Genomic DNA, 14,465 nt, shown 5'->3' on the forward strand with positions numbered 1-14,465 from the left:
ACAAAAAACGACATAGTATAGTAAGGCTTTTTTTCCCCCCCCAAAAAAAACACATAGTATAGTAAGGCTTTTTTTCCCAAAAAAAACACAGTATAGTAAGGCTTTTTAAAAAAAAAAAACGACATAGTATAGTAAGGCTTTTTCTTTAAAAAAAAACGACATAGTATAGTAAGGCTTTTTTCTTAGAAAAACGACATAGTATACAAAGGCTTTTTTCTTTAAAAAAAAAACGACATAGTATTGTAAGGCTTTTTTCTTTAAAAAAACGACATAGTATACTAAGGCTTTTTTCTTTAAAAAACGACATAGTATAGTAAGGCTTTTTTCTTTAAAAAACGACATAGTATAGTAAGGCTTTTTTCTTTAAAAAACAACATAGTATAGTAAGGCTTTTATCTTAAAAAAAACGACATAGTATAGTAAGGCTTTTTTTCAACAACAAAAAACGACATAGTATAGTAAGGCTTTTTTTCCCCCCCCAAAAAAAACACATAGTATAGTAAGGCTTTTTTTCCCAAAAAAAACACAGTATAGTAAGGCTTTTTAAAAAAAAAAAACGACATAGTATAGTAAGGCTTTTTCTTTAAAAAAAACGACATAGTATAGTAAGGCTTTTTTCTTAGAAAAACGACATAGTATACAAAGGCTTTTTTCTTTAAAAAAAAAACGACATAGTATTGTAAGGCTTTTTTCTTTAAAAAAACGACATAGTATACTAAGGCTTTTTTCTTTAAAAAACGACATAGTATAGTAAGGCTTTTTTCTTTAAAAAACGACATAGTATAGTAAGGCTTTTTTCTTTAAAAAACAACATAGTATAGTAAGGCTTTTATCTTAAAAAAAACGACATAGTATAGTAAGGCTTTTTTTCAACAACAAAAAACGACATAGTATAGTAAGGCTTTTTTTCCCCCCCCCAAAAAAAAACACATAGTATAGTAAGGCTTTTTTCTTAAAAAAATGACATAGTATAGTAAGGCTTTTTCTTTAAAAAAACGACATAGTATAGTAAGGCTTTTTTTAAAAAAAAAACGACATAGTATAGTAAGGCTCTTTTCTTAGAAAAACGACATAGTATACAAAGCCTTTTTTCTTTAAAAAAAACGACATAGGCTAAATTCTTTTTAAAAAACACATAGTATACTAAGGCTTTTTTCTTTAAAAAACGACATAGTATAGTAAGGCTTTTTTCTTTAAATAACGACATAGCATAGTAAGGCTTTTATCTTAAAAAAACGACAGTATAGTAAGGCTTTTTTTCAACAACAAAAAACGACATAGTATAGTAAGGCTTTTAAAAAAAAAAAAAAACACATAGTATAGTAAGGCTTTTTTCTTAAAAAAACGACATGGTATAGTAAGGCTTTTTCTTTAAAAAAACGACATAGTATAGTAAGGCTTTTTACTTAGAAAAAACGACATAGTATGCGAAGGCTTTTTTCTTTTAAAAAACGACATAGTATTGTAAGGTTTTTTTCTTTAACAAAACGACATAGTATACTAAGGGTTTTTTCTTTAACAAAACGACATAGTATAGTAAGGCTTTTTTCTTTAAAAAACGACATAGTATAGTAAGGCTTTTATCTTAAAAAAACGACATAGTATAGTAAGGCTTTTTATCAACAACAAAAAACGACATAGTATAGTAAGGCTTTTTTTCCCAAAAAAAACACAGTATAGTAAGGCTTTTTAAAAAAAAAATGACATAGTATAGTAAGGCTTTTTCTTTAAAAAAAACGACATAGTATAGTAAGGCTTTTTTCTTAGAAAAACAACATAGTATTGTAAGGCTTTTTTCTTTAAAAAAACGACATAGTATACTAAGGCTTTTTTCTTTAAAAAACGACATAGTATAGTAAGGCTTTTTTCTTTAAAAAACGACATAGTATAGTAAGGCTTTTTTCTTTAAAAAACAACATAGTATAGTAAGGCTTTTATCTTAAAAAAAACGACATAGTATAGTAAGGCTTTTTTTCAACAACAAAAAACGACATAGTATATAGTAAGGCTTTTTTTCCAAAAAAAAAAAAACCACATAGTATAGTAAGGCTTTTTTCTTAAAAAAACGACATAGTATAGTAAGGCTTTTTCTTTAAAAAAACGACATAGTATAGTAAGGCTTTTTTTTTTTAAAAAAACGACATAGTATAGTAAGGCTTTTTTCTTAAAAAAAACGACATAGTATAATAAGGCTTTTTTCTTAAAAAACGACATAGTATAGTAAGGCTTTTTACTTAGAAAAAACGACATAGTATGCGAAGGCTTTTTTCTTTTAAAAAACGACATAGTATAGTAAGGCTTTTTTCTTAAAAAAACAACATAGTATAGTAAGGTTTTTTTTCTAAAACAAACGACATAGTATAGTAAGGCTTTTATCTTAAAAAAACGACATAGTATAGTAAGGCTTTTTTTCAACAACAAAAAACGACATAGTATAGTAAGGCTTTTTTTCCCCCCCCAAAAAAAACACATAGTATAGTAAGGCTTTTTTTCCCAAAAAAAACACAGTATAGTAAGGCTTTTTAAAAAAAAAAAACGACATAGTATAGTAAGGCTTTTTCTTTAAAAAAAACGACATAGTATAGTAAGGCTTTTTTCTTAGAAAAATGACATAGTATACAAAGGCTTTTTTCTTTAAAAAAAAAACGACATAGTATTGTAAGGCTTTTTTCTTTAAAAAAACGACATAGTATACTAAGGCTTTTTTCTTTAAAAAACGACATAGTATAGTAAGGCTTTTTTCTTTAAAAAACGACATAGTATAGTAAGGCTTTTTTCTTTAAAAAACAACATAGTATAGTAAGGCTTTTATCTTAAAAAAAACGACATAGTATAGTAAGGCTTTTTTTCAACAACAAAAAACGACATAGTATAGTAAGGCTTTTTTCCCCCCCCCCAAAAAAAAACACATAGTATAGTAAGGCTTTTTTCTTAAAAAAATGACATAGTATAGTAAGGCTTTTTCTTTAAAAAAACGACATAGTATAGTAAGGCTTTTTTTAAAAAAAAAACGACATAGTATAGTAAGGCTCTTTTCTTAGAAAAACGACATAGTATACAAAGCCTTTTTTCTTTAAAAAAAACGACATAGGCTAAATTCTTTTTAAAAAACACATAGTATACTAAGGCTTTTTTCTTTAAAAAACGACATAGTATAGTAAGGCTTTTTTCTTTAAATAACGACATAGCATAGTAAGGCTTTTATCTTAAAAAAACGACAGTATAGTAAGGCTTTTTTTCAACAACAAAAAACGACATAGTATAGTAAGGCTTTTAAAAAAAAAAAAAAACACATAGTATAGTAAGGCTTTTTTCTTAAAAAAACGACATGGTATAGTAAGGCTTTTTCTTTAAAAAAACGACATAGTATAGTAAGGCTTTTTTCTTAAAAAAAAGACATAGTATAGTAAGGCTTTTTTCTTAAAAAACGACATAGTATAGTAAGGCTTTTTACTTAGAAAAAACGACATAGTATGCGAAGGCTTTTTTCTTTTAAAAAACGACATAGTATTGTAAGGTTTTTTTCTTTAACAAAACGACATAGTATACTAAGGGTTTTTTCTTTAACAAAACGACATAGTATAGTAAGGCTTTTTTCTTTAAAAAACGACATAGTATAGTAAGGCTTTTATCTTAAAAAAACGACATAGTATACAAAGGCTTTTTTCTTTTAAAAAAAAACGACATAGTATTGTAAGGTTTTTTTCTTTAACAAAACGACATAGTATACTAAGGGTTTTTTCTTTAACAAAACGACATAGTATAGTAAGGTTTTTTTCTTTAAAAAACGACATAGTATACAAAGGCTTTTTTCTTTTTAAAAAAACGACATAGTATTGTAAGGCTTTTTTCTTTAAAAAAACGACATAGTATACTAAGGCTTTTTTCTTTAAAAAACGACATAGTATAGTAAGGCTTTTTTCTTTAAAAAACGACATAGTATAGTAAGGCTTTTTTCTTTAAAAAACAACATAGTATAGTAAGGCTTTTATCTTAAAAAAAACGACATAGTATAGTAAGGCTTTTTTCCCCAAAAAAAACACATAGTATAGTAAGGCTTTTTTTTTTTAAACGACATAGTATAGTAAGGCTTTTTCTTTAAAAAAACGACATAGTATAGTAAGGCTTTTTTCTTAGAAAAACGACATAGTATACAAAGGCTTTTTTCTTTAAAAAAAAAACAAATATTATTGTAAGGCTTTTTTCTTTAAAAAAACGACATAGTATACTAAGGCTTTTTTCTTTAAAAAACGACATAGTATAGTAAGGCTTTTTTCTTTAAAAAACGACATAGTATAGTAAGGCTTTTTTCTTTAAAAAACGACATAGTATAGTAAGGCTTTTTTCTTTAAAAAACGACATAGTATAGTAAGGCTTTTATCTTAAAAAAAACGACATAGTATAGTAAGGCTTTTTTTCAACAACAAAAAACGACATAGTATAGTAAGGCTTTTTTCTTAAAAAACGACATAGTATAGTAAGGCTTTTTACTTAGAAAAAACGACATAGTATGCGAAGGCTTTTTTCTTTTAAATAACGCCATAGTATTGTAAGGTTTTTTTCTTTAACAAAACGACATAGTATAGTAAGGCTTTTTTCTTTAAAAAACAACATAGTACAGACGCTCCCCTACTTACAAACGCAATTGGTTCCGAGCGATTGTTCATAAGTTGAATTTGTTTGTAAGTTGATTCAGTGCTATATTTTGTATTATAATGTATGTTTAAGGCCGATATAAGTATATTGAAGGTTTATATAAGTGCATTTGTATGTTTAAGGCTTGTATAAGTAACACGCATTGGTTTGTACTGAAAAAAAAAAAATTAATAAAATGGAGAGAATATGTACAGTACTGTAGAGAGAGAGAGAGATTTATGTATTAGAAACTGGCCAAAAGAAGCGACCTAATGACGATTGCACAGTTTTCTTCTTTTTTTCATCATAAATGATGCGGTAGCACTGTATGGCATCATTCAATTGATTTGCAAACTTTGTGCAACGTTCAATATTTGGGTCCTGCTGCTCGATCTTTCTGTTTATAAATGGTACTGACGGTCGAACGATTCAATGCCCGTGAAACGCTCACCACTCTCACGCGCATCAAGCTTCGTTATTATTGCCACTCGTTTCAAATGAAATGGCTTGCCTCTTCCTTGCAACTCCCTCAATAGAAGCCTTTAGCTTTTTACCAAGCATATTCAATATTGGATGTATGAGATATTTAATGATACAAATGAAAAAGGTTCTTTGCACACTGGAGATACATTCACGCACTTCCGCACTGCAACGAAGAAGAAGGTAGATGCTGGGTGAGCTGATCTCTCACAGCGCCAGGCGTCGGTATTAGCGGCGGAAAGAAGAACTACTCCGAAAAAGGCGCGAAATACAAAATTGGACTTGCGAACATTTTTGGACTTAAACGCAATTTGCAGACATGTTCGTATGTACCGTTGTTCGTAAGTTGAATGTTCGTAAGTAGTGGAGCGTCTGTATATAGTAAGGCTTTTTTCTTTAAAAAATCGACATAGTATAGTAAGGCTAAGAAAGTCAGAGAATAAATCTGACTTCTGATTCTTCTCCTAGTTATTGCTGTGGTCCAGTGGCAAAAATATTGGTTCAGAACTTGAGGTGGGAATCAGCAGTGAGTTCAATTCCACTCTTTGCAATTCACAAATTGTTTATTGAGGTAATGAAAAGGATAAATATAACTTCCAATCACTTCATTCCAGAAGTCACTGTGGTCAAGTTGCAAAGACAAACGGTCAGAGCTTCTGGTGGACTCAAGTTCAAATCAGGAGTGAGTTCAATTCCACTCTTTGCAATTCTCAAATTGTTTATTGAGGTAATGAAAAGGATAGATATAACTTCCAATCACATCATTTCAGAAGTCACTGTGGTCCAGTGGCAAAGACAATGGGTCAGAACTTCAGGTGTACTCAAGTTCAAATCAGGAATGAGTTCAATTCCACTCTTTGCAATTCTCAAATTGTTTATTGAGGTAATGAAAAGGATAGGTATAACTTCCAATCACATCATTTCAGAAGTCACTGTGGTCCAGTGGCAAAGACAATGGGTCAGAACTTCAGGTGGACTCAAGTTCAAATCAGGAATGAGTTCAATTCCACTCTTTGCAATTCTCAAATTGTTTATTGAGGTAATGAAAAGGATAGATATAACTTCCAATCACATCATTTCAGAAGTCACTGTGGTCCAGTGGCAAAGACAATGGGTCAGAACTTCAGGTGTACTCAAGTTCAAATCAGGAATGAGTTCAATTCCACTCTTTGCAATTCTCAAATTGTTTATTGAGGTAATGAAAAGGATAGGTATAACTTCCAATCACATCATTTCAGAAGTCACTGTGGTCCAGTGGCAAAGACAATGGGTCAGAACTTCAGGTGGACTCAAGTTCAAATCAGGAATGAGTTCAATTCCACTCTTTGCAATTCTCAAATTGTTTATTGAGGTAATGAAAAGGATAGATATAACTTCCAAACACATCATTTCAGAAGTCACTGTGGTCCAGTGGCAAAGACAATGGTTCAGAACTTCAGGTGGACTCAAGTTCAAATCAGGAATGAGTTCAATTCCACTCTTTGCAATTCTCAAATTGTTTATTTAGGTAATGAAAAGGATAGATATAACTTCCAATCACATCATTTCAGAAGTCACTGTGGTCCAGTGGCAAAGACAATGGGTCAGAACTTCAGGTGTACTCAAGTTCAAATCAGGAATGAGTTCAATTCCACTCTTTGCAATTCTCAAATTGTTTATTGAGGTAATGAAAAGGATAGGTATAACTTCCAATCACATCATTTCAGAAGTCACTGTGGTCCAGTGGCAAAGACAATGGGTCAGAACTTCAGGTGGACTCAAGTTCAAATCAGGAATGAGTTCAATTCCACTCTTTGCAATTCTCAAATTGTTTATTGAGGTAATGAAAAGGATAGATATAACTTCCAATCACATCATTTCAGAAGTCACTGTGGTCCAGTGGCAAAGACAATGGGTCAGAACTTCAGGTGGACTCAAGTTCAAATCAGGAATGAGTTCAATTCCACTCTTTGCAATTCTCAAATTGTTTATTTAGGTAATGAAAAGGATAGATATAACTTCCAATCACATCATTTCAGAAGTCACTGTGGTCCAGTGGCAAAGACAATGGGTCAGAACTTCAGGTGGACTCAAGTTCAAATCAGGAATGAGTTCAATTCCACTCTTTGCAATTCTCAAATTGTTTATTGAGGTAATGAAAAGGATAGGTATAACTTCCAATCACATCATTTCAGAAGTCACTGTGGTCCAGTGGCAAAGACAATGGGTCAGAACTTCAGGTGGACTCAAGTTCAAATCAGGAATGAGTTCAATTCCACTCTTTGCAAATCTCAAATTGTTTATTTAGGTAATGAAAAGGATAGATATAACTTCCAATCACATCATTTCAGAAGTCACTGTGGTCCAGTGGCAAAGACAATGGGTCAGAACTTCAGGTGGACTCAAGTTCAAATCAGGAATGAGTTCAATTCCACTCTTTGCAATTCTCAAATTGTTTATTTAGGTAATGAAAAGGATAAATATAACTTCCAATCATGTATAGGCGGGCCGCCTCGTGGTGTAGTGGGTAAGTCACCTGCCTGCGACGTGGGTGTCGAGGGTTCACGTCCCGGTGTCGCCAGTCAACGACTGTATGGTGTCGGCAGTCGGCCGAAGGCCGACTGTCGAACACCACCAGGAACCCCCCCTCCCAACTGTCTTCCGGTCAGCCGAAGGCTGACCGGAAATATTGTTTTGCTGAAAAAAATGACTAAGTCTTTATTTGAATGAAAAAAGGATTACCCATTTACTGAACTACTAGTGTAGTGATTAGTCAAACGAGAGCGGGATTCGAACCCCATCTCCCACATGGCAGTCAAATCCACTAACTTGAGGTCTGTCTGACCCATTGTCTTTGCCACTGGACCACAGTGACTTCTGAAATGAGATGATTGGAAGTTATATTTATCATTTTCATCACCTCAATAAACAATTTGAGATTTGCAAAGAGTGGAATTGAACTCATTCCTGATTTGAACTTGAGTCCACCTGAAGTTCTGACCCATTGTCTTTGCCACTGGACCACAGTGTCTTCTGAAATGATGTGATTGGAAGTTATATCTATCCTTTTAATTACCTCAATAAAAAATTTGAGAATTGCAAAGAGTGGAATCAAACTCACTTCTGATTTGAACTTGAGTCCACCTGAAGTTCTGACCCATTGTCTTTGCCACTGCACCACTGTAAAGTTGGAAGTTGTATTTATCCTTTTCATTACCTCAATAAACAATTTGAGAATTGCAACGAGTGGAATTGAACGCACTCCTGATTCCCGCCTCATGTTCTGACCCAATGATTTTGCCAGTGGACCACAGCAACAACTAGAAGGTGAAGAATCAGAAGTCAGATTTATTCTCCGACTCTCTTAGCCTTACTTGCTGTCATTTTTTAAAGAAAAAAAGCCTTACTATACTATGTCGTTTTTTAAGAAAAGAAGCCTTACTATACAATATCGTTTTTTAAGGAAAAAAAGGCTTCCTCTACTATGTCGTTTTTCAAGAAAAAAAGCCATGCTATACTATGTCGTTTTTTAGGAAAAAAAGCCTTACTATACTATGTCGTTTTTAAAGACAAAAAAGCCTTACTATTCTGTGTCGTTTTTAAAGAAAATAAGCCTTACTATACTATGTCGTCTTTAAAGAAAAAAGCCTATACTATGTTGTTTTTTAAGAAAAAAGCCTTACTATACTATGTCGTTTTTTACGAAAAAAAGCCTTACAATACTATGTCGTTTTTTTTAAGAAAAAAGCCTTACAATACTATGTCATTTTTTAAGAAAAAAAGCCTTACTATACTATGTCGTCTTTTAAGAAAAACGCTTTACTGTACATGGTCGTTTTTTTTAAATAAAAAAGCCTTACTATACATGGTCATTTTTTAATAAAAACCCTTAATATACATGGTCATTTTTAAAGACAAAAGCCTGACTATATATACATAGTATTTATTTTTTAAACAAATAAAAGCTTCACTTTACATAGACCACTTTAAGTCGTTTTTAAAGACAAAAAAACCTTTATGTCGTTTTCAAAGACAAAAAAGCCTTACTATACTGTGTCGTTTTTAAAGAAAATAAGCCTTACTATACTATGTCGTCTTTAAAGAAAAAAGCCTATACTATGTTGTTTTTTAAGAAAAAAGCCTTACTATACTATGTCGTTTTTTACGAAAAAAAGTCTTACAATACTATGTCGTTTTTTTAAGAAAAGAAGCCTTACTATACAATATCGTTTTTTAAGAAAAAAAGGCTTCCTCTACTATGTCGTTTTTCAAGAAAAAAAGCCATGCTATACTATGTCGTTTTTTAGGAAAAAAAGCCTTACTATACTATGTCGTTTTTTAAAGGAAAAAAGCCACACTATACTATGTCATTTTTTAGGGGAAAAGCCATACTATACTATGTCGGTTTTCAGGGAAAAAGCCTTCCTCTACTATGTCGTTTTTCAAGAAAAAAAGCCATGCTATACTATGTCGTTTTTTTAGGGGAAAAAGCCATACTATACTATGTCGTTTTTTTAGGAAAAAAAGCCTTACTATACTATGTCGTTTTTTAAGAAAAAAAGCCTTACTATACATGGTCTTTTGGTACTGACGGTCGAACGATTCAATGCCCGTGAAACGCTTACCACTCTCACGCGCATCAAGCTTCGTTATTATTGCCACTCGTTTCAGAAGAAATGGCTTGCCTCTTCCTTGCAACTCCCTCAATAGAAGCCTTTAGCTTTTTACCAACCATATTCAATATTGGATGCATGAGATATTTAATGATACAAATGAAAAAGGTTCTTTGCACACTGGAGATACATTCACGCACTTCCGCATTGCAACGAAGAAGAAGGTAGATGCTGGGTGAGCTGAGCTCTCACAGCGCCAGGCGTCGGTATTAGCGGCGGAAAGAAGTACTACTCCGAAAAAGGCGTGAAATACAAAATTGGACTTGCGAACATTTTTGGACTTAAACGCAATTTGCAGACATGTTCGTATGTACCGTTGTTCGTAAGTTGAATGTTCGTAAGTAGGGGAGCGTCTGTATAGTAAGGCTTTTTTTCTAAAACAGACGACATAGTATAGTAAGGCTTTTATCTTAAAAAAACGACATAGTATAGTAAGGCTTTTTTTCAACAACAAACGACATAGTATAGTAAGGCTTTTTTCCCCAAAAAAAACCACATAGTATAGTAAGGCTTTTTTCTTAAAAAAACGACATAGTATAGTAAGGCTTTTTCTTTAAAAAAACGACATAGTATAGTAAGGCTTTTTTTTCCCCAAAAAACCACATAGTATAGTAAGGCTTTTAAAAAAAAAAACGACATAGTATAGTAAGGCTTTTTTTTCCCCAAAAAAACACATAGTATAGTAAGGCTTTTTAAAAAAAAAACGACATAGTATAGTAAGGCTTTTTCTTTAAAAAAAACGACATAGTATAGTAAGGCTTTTTTCTTAGAAAAACGACATAGTATACAAAGGCTTTTTTCTTTAAAAAAAAAAAAGACATAGTATTGTAAGGCTTTTTTCTTTAAAAAAAACGACATAGTATACTAAGGCTTTTTTCTTTAAAAAACGACATAGTATAGTAAGGCTTTTTTTCAACAACAAAAAAACGACATAGTATAGTAAGGCTTTTTTTCAACAACAAAAAAACGACATAGTATAGTAAGGCTTTTTTTCCCAAAAAAAAAACACGACATAGTATAGTAAGTCTTTTTCTTTAAAAAAACGACATAGTATAGTAAGGCTTTTTCTTAAAAAAAACGACATAGTATACTAAGGCTTTTTTTCTTTAAAAAACGACATAGTATAGTAAGGCTTTATCTTAAAAAAACGACATAGTATAGTAAGGCTTTTTTCAACAACAAAAAACGACATAGTATAGTAAGGCTTTTTTTCCCCAAAAAAACCACATAGTATAATAAGGCTTTTTTCTTAAAAGAACGACATAGTTTAGTAAGGCTTTTTAAAAAAAAAAAAACGACATAGTATAGTAAGGCTTTTTTCTTAAAAAACGACATAGTATAGTAAGGCTTTTTTCTTAAAAAACGACATAGTATAGTAAGGCTTTTTACTTAGAAAAAACGACATAGTATAGTAAGGCTTTTTTCTTTAAAAAACGACATAGTGTAGTAAGGCTTTTTTCTTTAAAAAACGACATAGTATAGTAAGGCTTTTATCTTTAAAAAACGACATAGTATAGTAAGGCTTTTTTTTAACAACAAAAAACGACATAGTATAGTAAGGATTTTTTTCCCAAAAAAAAACCACATAGTATAGTAAGGCTTTTTTAAAAAAAACGACATAGTATAGTAAGGCTTTTTCTTTAAAAAAACGACATAGTATAGTAAGGCTTTTTTCTTTAAAAAAACGACATAGTATAGTAAGGCTTTTTTCTTAAAAAACGACATAGTATAGTAAGGCTTTTTTTCAACAAAAAAAAACACATAGTATAGTAAGGCTTTTTTCTTAAAAAAACGACATAGTATAGTAAGGCTTTTTCTTTAAAAAAACGACATAGTATAGTAAGGCTTTTTTTCAACAACAAAAAACGACATAGTATAGTAAGGCTTTTTTTCCCCAAAAAAAACACAGTATAGTAAGGCTTTTTTCTTAAAAAAACGACATAGTATAGTAAGGCTTTTTCTTTAAAAAAACGACATAGTATAGTAAGGCTTTTTTCTTTAAAAAACGACATAATATAGTAAGGCTTTTTTCTTTAAAAAACGACATAGTATAGTAAGGCTTTTTTCTTTAAAAAACGACATAGTATAGTAAGGCTTTTTTCTTTAAAAAACAACATAGTATAGTAAGGCTTTTATCTTAAAAAAACGACATAGTATAGTAAGGCTTTTTTCTTTAAAAAACAACATAGTATAGTAAGGCTTTTTTTCAACAACAAAAAACGACATAGTATAGTAAGGCTTTTTTTCCCCCCAAAAAAAACACAGTATAGTAAGGCTTTTTTCTTAAAAAAACGACATAGTATAGTAAGGCTTTTTCTTTAAAAAAACCCGACATAGTATAGTAAGGCTTTTTTCTTAAAAAACGACATAGTATAGTAAGGCTTTTTTCTTAAAAAACGACATAGTATAGTAAGGCTTTTTCTTTAAAAAAACGACATAGTATAGTAAGGCTTTTATCTTAAAAAAACGACATAGTATAGTAAGGCTTTTTTCCCCAAAAAACACCACATAGTATAGTAAGGCTTTTTCTTAAAAAAAAACGACATAGTATAGTAAGGCTTTTTTCTTTAAAAAAATGACATAGTTTAGTAAGGCTTTTTTCTTAAAAAAACACATAGTATAGTAAGGCTTTTTTCTTAAAAAACGACATAGTATAGTAAGGCTTTTTACTTAGAAAAAACGACATAGTATGCGAAGGCTTTTTTCTTTTAAAAAACGACATAGTATTGTAAGGTTTTTTTCTTTAACAAAACGACATAGTATAGTAAGGCTTTTTTCTTAAAAAAACAACATAATATAGTAAGGCTTTTTTTCTAAAAAAAAAAAACCGACATAGTATAGTAAGCATTTTATCTTAAAAAAAACTACATAGTATTGTAAGGTTTTTTTCTTTAACAAAACGACATAGTATAGTAAGGATTTTTTTCCCAAAAAAAAACCACATAGTATAGTAAGGCTTTTTTTAAAAAAAACGACATAGTATAGTAAGGCTTTTTCTTTAAAAAAACGACATAGTATAGTAAGGCTTTTTTCTTTAAAAAAACGACATAGTATAGTAAGGCTTTTTTCTTAAAAAACGACACAGTATAGTAAGGCTTTTTTCTTTAAAAAACGACATAATATAGTAAGGCTTTTTTCTTTAAAAAACGACATAGTATAGTAAGGCTTTTTTCTTTAAAAAACAACATAGTATAGTAAGGCTTTTATCTTAAAAAAAACGACATAGTATAGTAAGGCTTTTTTTCAACAACAAAAAACGACATAGTATAGTAAGGCTTTTTTTCCCCAAAAAAAACACATAGTATAGTAAGGCTTTTTCTTTAAAAAAACGACATAGTATAGTAAGGCTTTTTCTTTAAAAAAACGACATAGTATAGTAAGGCTTTTTTCTTTAAAAAACGACATAATATAGTAAGGCTTTTTTCTTTAAAAAACGACATAGTGTAGTAAGGCTTTTTTCTTTAAAAAACGACATAGTATAGTAAGGCTTTTTTCTTTAAAAAACAACATAGTATAGTAAGGCTTTTATCTTAAAAAAACGACATAGTATAGTAAGGCTTTTTTCTTTAAAAAACAACATAGTATAGTAAGGCTTTTTTTCAACAACAAAAAACGACATAGTATAGTAAGGCTTTTTTTCCCCCCAAAAAAAACACAGTATAGTAAGGCTTTTTTCTTAAAAAAACGACATAGTATAGTAAGGCTTTTTCTTTAAAAAAAAACGACATAGTATAGTAAGGCTTTTTTCTTAAAAAACGACATAGTATAGTAAGGCTTTTTTCTTAAAAAACAACATAGTATAGTAAGGCTTTTTCTTTAAAAAAACGACATAGTTTAGTAAGGCTTTTTTCTTAAAAAACCACATAGTATAGTAAGGCTTTTTTCTTAAAAAACGACATAGTATAGTAAGGCTTTTTACTTAGAAAAAACGACATAGTATGCGAAGGCTTTTTTCTTTTAAAAAACGACATAGTATTGTAAGGTTTTTTTCTTTAACAAAACGACATAGTATAGTAAGGCTTTTTTCTTAAAAAAACAACATAGTATAGTAAGGCTTTTTTTCTAAAAAAAAAAAACCGACATAGTATAGTAAGCATTTTATCTTAAAAAAACTACATAGTATTGTAAGGTTTTTTTCTTTAACAAAACGACATAGTATAGTAAGGATTTTTTTCCAAAAAAAAAAACACATAGTATAGTAAGGCTTTTTTTAAAAAAAACGACATAGTATAGTAAGGCTTTTTCTTTAAAAAAACGACATAGTATAGTAAGGCTTTTTTCTTTAAAAAAAACGACATAGTATAGTAAGGCTTTTTTCTTAAAAAACGACACAGTATAGTAAGGCTTTTTTCTTTAAAAAACGACATAATATAGTAAGGCTTTTTTCTTTAAAAAACGACATAGTATAGTAAGGCTTTTTTCTTTAAAAAACAACATAGTATAGTAAGGCTTTTATCTTAAAAAAAACGACATAGTATAGTAAGGCTTTTTTTCAACAACAAAAAACGACATAGTATAGTAAGGCTTTTTTTCCCCAAAAAAAACACATAGTATAGTAAGGCTTTTTTCTTAAAAAACGACATAGTATAGTAAGGCTTTTTCTTTAAAAAAAACGACATAGTATAGTAAGGCTTTTTTCTTAAAAAAACGACATAGTATAGTAAGGCTTTTTCTTTAAAAAAACGACATAGTATAGTA

The 14,465-nt window shown here is 30.3% G+C and overlaps 1 protein-coding gene and 1 long non-coding RNA gene across 3 annotated transcripts in view; both read right to left on the reverse strand.

Moving 5' to 3' along the window:
• Nucleotides 1–14,465, reverse strand: part of hps4 (HPS4 biogenesis of lysosomal organelles complex 3 subunit 2) — a 31,480-nt gene that overhangs the window by 6,035 nt on the left and 10,980 nt on the right. The gene's annotated exons all lie outside the window — the stretch shown is intronic.
• On the reverse strand, nt 8,238–10,115 carry LOC144074967 (uncharacterized). The gene is made up of 3 exons (XR_013300428.1): nt 9,720–10,115; nt 8,357–8,414; nt 8,238–8,274 (listed from the first exon to the last, which is right to left on the reverse strand). It is a non-coding gene; the product is annotated as an uncharacterized LOC144074967 (long non-coding RNA).

The sequence above is a fragment of the Stigmatopora argus genome, chromosome 5 (assembly GCF_051989625.1).
Source record: "Stigmatopora argus isolate UIUO_Sarg chromosome 5, RoL_Sarg_1.0, whole genome shotgun sequence".
NCBI lineage: Eukaryota > Metazoa > Chordata > Actinopteri > Syngnathiformes > Syngnathidae > Stigmatopora > Stigmatopora argus.